Source organism: Oryx dammah, unplaced genomic scaffold, assembly GCF_014754425.2.
Source record: "Oryx dammah isolate SB20612 unplaced genomic scaffold, SCBI_Odam_1.1 HiC_scaffold_26, whole genome shotgun sequence".
In the NCBI taxonomy this organism is placed as follows: Eukaryota; Metazoa; Chordata; class Mammalia; order Artiodactyla; family Bovidae; genus Oryx; species Oryx dammah.
Window position 1 is genome coordinate 5,761,568 of NW_024070210.1, and position 8,681 is coordinate 5,770,248.

An 8,681-nucleotide genomic window follows, 5' to 3' on the forward strand; every position below is an offset into this window, starting at 1 on the left:
CCTATTTTTCAAGAATCAACCTCAGTAACATATATTCAAGCTTTTCCTCATCCCCCTGGCCAAAATGAGTGTACCTTCTCCCTTGGCTACATTGTTGCTTCTGTATTCATTTGTAAATCATAGGTATTGTCACATTTTACTGTAGTTTTCTACTCAGGGTACTTCTGTGCTAGACTTTGACTCTACTATAATACCTAGTCCACTGCACCATCTCAATAAATATGTAAATAAAATAATTTCACTTGTAAATCCATGATTAAGACTGACAGTTCAGAATCACTGAATGAGACATATGAAATGATAAAAATTTGACTGTCACCTAAACTGACTTAATGGGAAATTGTTTATTCAGACTGGAACCCCATGGACTGTAGCCCACCAGACTCCTCTGTCCATGAAATCCTCCAGGCAAGAATCCTGGAGTGGGTAGCCATTCCCTTCTCCAGGGGATCTTCCCAACCCAGGGATCAAACCTGCATCTCCTGCATTGCAGGCAGATTCTTTACCGTCTGAGCCACCAGGGAAGCCCTTATTCAGATACAGATGGGCTTTAATATAGCAATTATGACGTTGAAGCTTTGGGGTCCTGAATACCCCAGGAAAATTATTCTTAATTGCCATCATCTAAAAGAAGGCTGATTTATGTAAAGCATAAAACTCCCACTCTGATCCAGAAACAATGAGAGTTTTCCCCACAGAGGTTTAAGGTTCATTTGTCCTTATTCTTCCAACAGTCTTTGAGGCAACACCAAGAACATCAGAATACGGGCATCAGCAGGGTCACTTGACATTCCAACTAGGTCAGTGCGGGAAGGCTTTGTCCTCTAAGCTGCCCAGAGCATGTCTCATCTATGTGTGCTCCTGTTGTCTGTCTTGGAGACCAGTGCCCATAAAATGGGAGATTAATGAGATCGTCTTCAGCCCTGCTTTAGGCGATCACATTTATCCCTCATCATTCTTTCCCCAGCCCTGACATTTAGCCTCTCCTTACACTGCTGTCTGATATTACAAATTGTGCTGGGCAATCTCCCCCAGCCAAAGCAGGAGATTTAGAAGCACCGGGGAGTTCTGGAAATCCATCCTGCCCGTCACGAAATGCTTCCTGTTCTGGCTTAACAGCCCAAGGGGGAGAAGAAATGAGTCTACGTTAGGGTGGTGGGGCCACTAAAAATAGCAGAATCATAAGAGCTGCAGAAGGGAAAAAAAAAAAAAACTTTGTTTTTTTTTTTGTAAAAATTCCTATGTTGACACCCTATAGCTAATCAAAGTTGGGAAATTTCTTAAACATTACTTAATCTACCTACCTTAATATGACATGATTTGTTTCAGCAGGATTATTTCCTGAAAAAAAAAAAGACTTCAATTGATAAACGATACCCTTAACCTTGATGGTAAAGAAGTTTTTGTTAGACAAAAAGTCTAGGATGTGTGTGGGAGTGAAGTGCCTTCCACCAGCACAGTGCATTCTTTATGTACGGGAACCTTCAGGCTCCTGTGTCCTCACCAAAGGCTGGAGGACTTGGCTGAAGACGAAAGATGGATTGTGCACCTATGGAAACTGCCGATGATCAGGAAGGCTCCACTCAAATTTAATCCCCCTAGTGCGTGTGTGCTCAGCTGTGTCTGTCTCTGTGCGACCCCACGGACTGTAGCCCACCGGGCTCCTCTGTCCATGGGATTCTCCAGGCAAGAATCCTGGCGTGGGTTGCCATGCCCTTCTCCAGGGGATCTTCTTGATGCAGAGATCTAACCCACCTCTTCCGTGCCTCCTACACTGACATGTGGCTTCTTTACCACTGTGCCACTATGGAAAGCCTATTTCATTCCCCGACTCCTACCTGTATACTTGAGATCTAAAGTAGGGAGTGGCTTAGAAGAATCATAAAAGTTTTCTTTTAACAGAAAATGTTATTGTAAATTCTGATTTGCAGTGAACTTGTCCCACTCCTTCCTTTAAGCAAATGTAGAAGAATTGGGAAGAGGGGGTAGGAGATGGTTCAGAGGCATGCCCACCGCCAACCCCCACTCTAGTCTGACTGAAGTCAAGCACAAGCATGGGTATCCTGATGTATGGAATCTCTCCAGAACCTCCAAATGGAATGTTCACAGAAACAAGCTCAGAACTGCTTACACTACCACTCACTCACTATAGCTGCCCTCTCATGGCAGCAACCCTAATTGACAGACGTACGTGTTGAGCTGTTAGTCTCCAAAATGTTTGTCTTCAGGCCTGAGCCTTGCAAAAGTGGGGAAGTTGGCCAAATTCATAGCTTCCCCTAGAGATATAGAAAATTAAGGCTCAAAGATATTAACTTCTTCAAAGAAGCGCGTTTACAAAGTAGCATCCCCTAGGAATCCCATCCCCCTGAGCTGGCCCTTCCAAAATTTTAAGAGAAGTTTCAGGGTTCTTTGACCCCTTTTTCCTCACCTCGTATTTGGAGCCCTTATGCTATCAGCCCTGGGATTTCTTTGAAAGGAATGATGCTAAAGCTGAAACTCCAGTACTTTGGCCACCTCATGCAAAGAGTTGACTCATTGGAAAAGACTCTGATGCTGGGAGGGATTGGGGGCAGGAGGAGAAGGGGACGACAGAGGATGAGACGGCTGGATGGCATCACTGACTCGATGGACAAGATTTTGGGTGAACTCTGGGAGTTGGTGATGGACAGGGAGGCCTGGCGAGCTGTGATTCATGGGGTCACAAAGAGTCAGACATGACTAAGCGGCTGAACTGAACTGAACTGATGCTTTCAGAAAAGGGTTTAAAAATATCCCCACTGAGGCAGAAATGGCTTAACAGGTTTGTCTTGTGTGGGTTATCATCTTCTTGATAGATCAGGAATACAGCCAGTTATATCTGAAAGAATGCTCACTGAGCTTCGGGTGAAGTAGGATAAGGGAAAAGAGTCACCAAATTCCCTAAAATTTCTCACTTGAAATCTCACTACATACAGATGCCTCTTCTATGTATTTGTTAGGAAGCGTCTCACGGAAGAGAATTCCAAGCAGGCTAGCCAGGCAAGGCGTGTTTATCTTTGTTCCATCAACCCCACGTCCCGGTCTTCAGTAACAGAAAATTACAATCGTCAGTCACGACCACGGAGTGGCTGGTATAGATTACCTCCCTAGCCTCTCTCTTTCTCTCTTTCTGTGCATTGCTTAGTTTTTCTACTATCACAGGAATAGTTTTGGCTGAATTGTGCATAGGCGTCACCTTGTTTAGTAAACCTATGTGCTTCACAAATAGAAGTGGTGCCATCCGCTGGGATCTGGAATTGGAAGACAGGGAAGTTAACCTCTCTCTTCTGACACTTCACGACTATTGAGAAAGTCATTGGACAAACACTGTCACCTGGACCACATTTGGGTCAGGTTTCTCCTGCAGTGATTTTGGAGCCAAAAAAAATAAAGTTTGACACTGTTTCCACTGTTTTCCCCTCTACTTCCCATGAAGTGATGGGACCAGATGCCATGATCTTCATTTTCTGAATGTTGAACTTTAAGCCAACTTTTTCACTCTCCTCTTTCACTTTCATCAAGAGGCTTTTTAGCTCCTCTTCACTTTCTGCCATAAGGGTGGTGTCATCTGCATATCTGAGGTTACTGATATTTCTCCCGGCAATCTTGATTCCAGCTTGTGTTTCTTCCAGTCCAGCATTTCTCATGATGTACTCTGCACAGAAGTTAAATAAGCAGGGAGACAATATACAGCCTTGACATACTCCTTTTCCTATTTGGAACCAGTCTGTTGTTCCATATCCAGTTCTAATTGTTGCTTCCTGACCTGCATACAGATTTCTCAAGAGGCAGGTCAGGTGGTCTGGTATGCCCATTTCTTTCAGAATTTTCCAGTTTATTGTGGTCCACACAGTCAAAGTCTTTGGCATAGTCAATAAGGCAGAAATAGATGTTTTTCTGGAACTCTCTTGCTTTTTCCATGATCCAGCGGATGTCGGCAATTTGATCTCTGGTTCCTCTGCCTTTTCTACAACCATCTTGAACATCAGGAAATTCATGGTTCACGTATTGCTGAAGCCTGGCTTGGAGAATTTTGAGCGTAACTTTACTAGCATGTGAGATGAGTGCAATTGTGTGGTAGTTTGAGCATTCTTTGGCATTGCCTTTCTTGGGGATTGGAATGAAAACTGACCTTTTCCAGTCCTGTGGCCACTGCTGAGTTTTCTAAATTTACTGTCATGTTAGGTGCAGCACTTTCATGGCATCATCTTTCAGGATTTGATGTAGCTCAACTGGAATGCCATCACCTCCACTAGCTTTGTTCATAGTGATGCTTTCTGTATAACTAAAATAACTTTGCCTACACCTGAAACTACTCCAATATGAAATAAAATAAAAATAAGATGTTTTAAAGTGCAGACAAAAGGAACCGCCTTCCTTGATACCTGATCATCATCCATATCATCATCAGTTGATATCTGATATCAATATCAGATCATCCTGGCCTGCCTTTAGCAAGACTCCTGTCAACTCAGTTAACCAGAATTTCCTCTTCTTCCCAAGGCTTCCTTTTACTGATACTCTATCCGTTGCCCCCTGCAATCCTGCTCCTTGGCTATAATTCCAACTTGTCCATGTTGTATTAGGAATTGAACCCGCTTTTATAGAGGTCTCTTTTGCTATCACAATAGTTCTGTTTTGTTTTAAGTAAAATGTAACTTCATTGCTTTAAGTTTTGTTTTGCTCTGATTTTCCTTAACACACTTAATCTCTTTGAGCGTCTGCGCCTTTACTTGTAAAATAGGAATAACACCTATAAAAATCTTAGGTAAGGCTCAAGTGAGATAATATAGTATATATTTTTAGAAGCTAAAGGCTAACACCACTGTTAGCCACTAGTACTTTCACTTTCAAGCTCCTTTGAAATATCTTCAAAATTCAGAATATTTTGAATTTAAAAAAAATGAATTCAGTTTGAAATTTGCTAAGAAAATCCATCTTAAGTATTCTTAACACACACATACTGTAACTATGTGAGGTGATGGATGTGTTCATTAGGTTGATTGTCGTAGTCATTTCACAATGTATATGTATATTAAGTCATGACTTTGTACACCTTAAAAGAATAAATTTTATTAGCATCACGGGGGAAAAAGTAACTCCATATATATGCCAATTATTAGATTCAGTGGAGCCTGAGATAGCATTTATTATTAAACACATTAGTATTTTTGAAGAAATATAACAAATATTCCCACTTAGTGGGATAAATAAAAACTATCTCTAGTTGCATGATGGTTTAGGAGAGGTTTTACTCAGAAACAAATTAGGAAAACTTTCCATTTCAATAGCTTTTCAGGTTTTGGAATCTGTGATGAGAAATTGTCAACCTGTGTTCCCACAACGTCGGTACTATAAGCCTTTCCTTCTTGGAAAGTCCAAGCAGATTTCTATTTTTAAAGAACATTTATTAAATACCTGAATGTATGAGGCATTGTGTAAGACCTGCCTGTTGAATTGTATAAGTAATGAGCAAAACGGATGAACCGGCCTTCATCAAAATTAAAAATTTCTGTGCACCAAAGGACATCATCGAGAATGAGAAGGTGACCCAGATCATGGGAGGAAATAATTTCAAATCATGTATCTGATAAGGACCTAGCATCAATGTCCTCATAAACAAACAATGAGACTTCCAAGAGTTAGGGACCTCTGGAAAATCTGTATGGTTGGGGCAATAAACAAGTACTGAGTTACCACAAGTCGATTACAGTTAAAAACGATAAAAGTTAGAAGGAAAAAGGAAATGCTAACTAGAAACATTGTTTATAATCTGTGGTTTGGGAACGCCTCGTGCCCCTCTCCTCCGTTATTTAGGTCTCAAGCACAGCGGGTTTTCTGGCACCGAGGGGAGCGTTAATGGAGTTGATAGGCAGCCCTGCTTATGTTTGCAGTGGTCTCAGCTAAGCATCACTCCCCACCCTGTTGTTTCTGGCTTTTCTATCACATATATAAAGCTTTTCCAAATCGCCTTTGAAGGAAGCAGTTTGACATGCTAAATTAAACGGAGCTCCAGAGACATTTGTTTTAGGCAGCAAAACAAACTCAACTAGACAAAAAAAATGCCGAGCCCATCAGATCTGAAACCATATTTCTCCTTGTCTGCATGTTAAACGGCAATAATGTAAATGAATGTGAATCGCTTGGCGAACTGTGAGAAAATAAGCTGCAAATTACGAAGCTGGCGAGTGAATGCTGAAATTGGTGGAATGTGATGATAACGCAGTGGGTGGGGACCTGCGCCTTCATTAGAGATTCTCATTTCCCACTCATTTCATCGCCAGTTATAAAGTCCAGTGAAATGGATCTTGGTAATTGCACTGTCGATTGCCATATCGGTTTAGGAGAAATGAATAAAGTTATTTCTTTTTTCCCCCTTTCTCCCTCTCTACTTCCTCTCCCACTCTTTTGTTACATCCATGGGATTTTCAGACAGCTTTTCCAAGCTAACAGGAGGATCAAACTCTTTAGTAGCCTTGACATTTCCATGGCCTGTGGGCAACAGTGCAATTTTCTCTTTTCAAAATGAGGCGTGATAGCATCACCAAATGACAAATCAGAGCTGAAGACTTCGTACCCTGGATATCACAACTCTTCCTACACCAAGAAAAAGAAAACTAAGAAAATCTCAACTTGTCTAAGTAAAGGTTCTATTAAGGACAAGAGGGAGACGCAGAGTTTATTGGGTCTTGCTGGTGACAAGTGAAATCTTTCACATCAAAGGTGACCATTTAACTTCATTCAAAGCTGTTTGCAAATTAAATTTACTATAACTTTATGACCACTCTCCCTGGAGAAGGAAATGGCAACCCACTCCAGTATCCTTGCCTGGAGAATACCATGGACGGAGGAGCCTGGTAGGCTATAGACCACGGGGTCGCAGAGAGTCTGACACAACTGAGCGACTTCACTTTCATTTTCACTTTCACTATGACCACTCTAAGTAGATTTTGTGGGACTTGTGCAGTAGTCATCTTTTCAAAGAAAGCCAAGAGAAACAACTGTGCCAGGTGTTTGTTGATATCTGTTTCTTGTCATGCTCAGAAAACATGTTGAGAACTGACTAGTTCATAGAAACCACTTTTGTCATGAGAATGGCCAGATTTCAGCACGGCTGGCACAGTCCTGTTAAGGTCTGTTGGAGGCAAAGCTGAAAGATGAGCAAGGTGAAGATGAAGTGCCTAGATTGTGTCTAGGGATGATATTAGTAGATTTCCAAATTAATGTAGGGAAGCCTAACAGAGCTGATACACTTCCTGCCCAAGGCATCACGTTCCTCATGATCAGATTCTACTTGATGCGTGGGATTCAATTCCTTTCCAAGAAAGGTAAAGCAGAAGTTCAGGATAAGTGCACGTTAACTGCCATGGCTCCAGGGAGTTGCACAAGGGAATCTGACCCTTGCTGATTGCTGTGATATCAGGTTTAGGAATAGCACAGCTCAGTAGGGAGTGCTGCTGCTGCTGCTCTGCTAAGTCGCCTCAGTCAAGTCCGACTCAGCACGACCCCATAGACAGCAGCCCACCAGGCTCCACCATCCCTGGGATTCTCCAGGCAAGAACACTGGAGTGGGTTGCCATTTCCTTCTCCAATGCATGAGAGTGAAAAGTGAAAGTGAAGTCGCTCAGTCATATCCGACTCTTCGAGACCCCATGGACTGCAGCCCACCAGGCTCCTCCGTCCGTGGGATTTTCCAGGCAAGAGTACTGGAGTGGGGTGCCATTGCCTTCTCCGTGTAGGGAGTGAGTCTTACCTATATTGGTTTGCCCTGAATTGCATGACTGTAGTTTCTGTCACTTTGTTTCTCTGTGTAGTAGGCTGCAGATTATAAAAAATAAGTCACAAGGAACACCTAACTCATACAGAATCAGGCAAACTCTATTTTTCTCAAATGCCAAGAAGGCAAAATTCTATTGTGTGACAGCTCTGTGCTGTCAGCTTGAATGAGTCACAGGTGCCCAGACGTTTGGTCAAACATTGTTCTCAGTGTCTCTGTAGGATGTTTTGCTGTTTAGCTGCTCAGTTGTGTCCTACTTTTTGTGACCCCATGGACTGCAGCCTGCCAGGCTCTTCCATCCACGGTATTCTCCAGGCAAGAACACTGGAGTGGGTTGCCATTTCCGTCTCCAGTAAGATGTTTAAGTGAAGTAAATTGCCCTCCCTTAATGTGCATGGACTTTATCCAATCAGTTGAATATCTGAATAGAAGAAAAAGGCTGAATTACAGGGAACGCCTTCTGCCAGTCTATTTGAGCAGGAACATTGGCCCTTTGTTACCTTCAGACCTGAATTGAAGCATCAGCTCTTCTTGGGTCTTGATTTTGCCCGACATTTGGACGGATTTGCACTATCACCTCTCTGGGGTCTCCAGATGTTTGACTGTAGATCTTGGGACTTCTCACCTGTTTAAGTCAATTCTCTTTCTATAATGCATATAGTTCATTATAACACAGGGTTTCATGCCCAGGAACCCCCAGGGTCCTCTTCAGTTTCATTGTGACGGTAGTGGTGAAGAACCCACCTACCAATGCAAGGAATATAAGGGACATGGGTGTGATTCTTGGGCGAAAGATCCCCTGGAGAAGGGTACTTGACAGGCCATTCCACTAGTCTTGCCTGGAGAGTCCCATGGACAGAGGAGCCTTGTGGGCTACAGTCCTTGG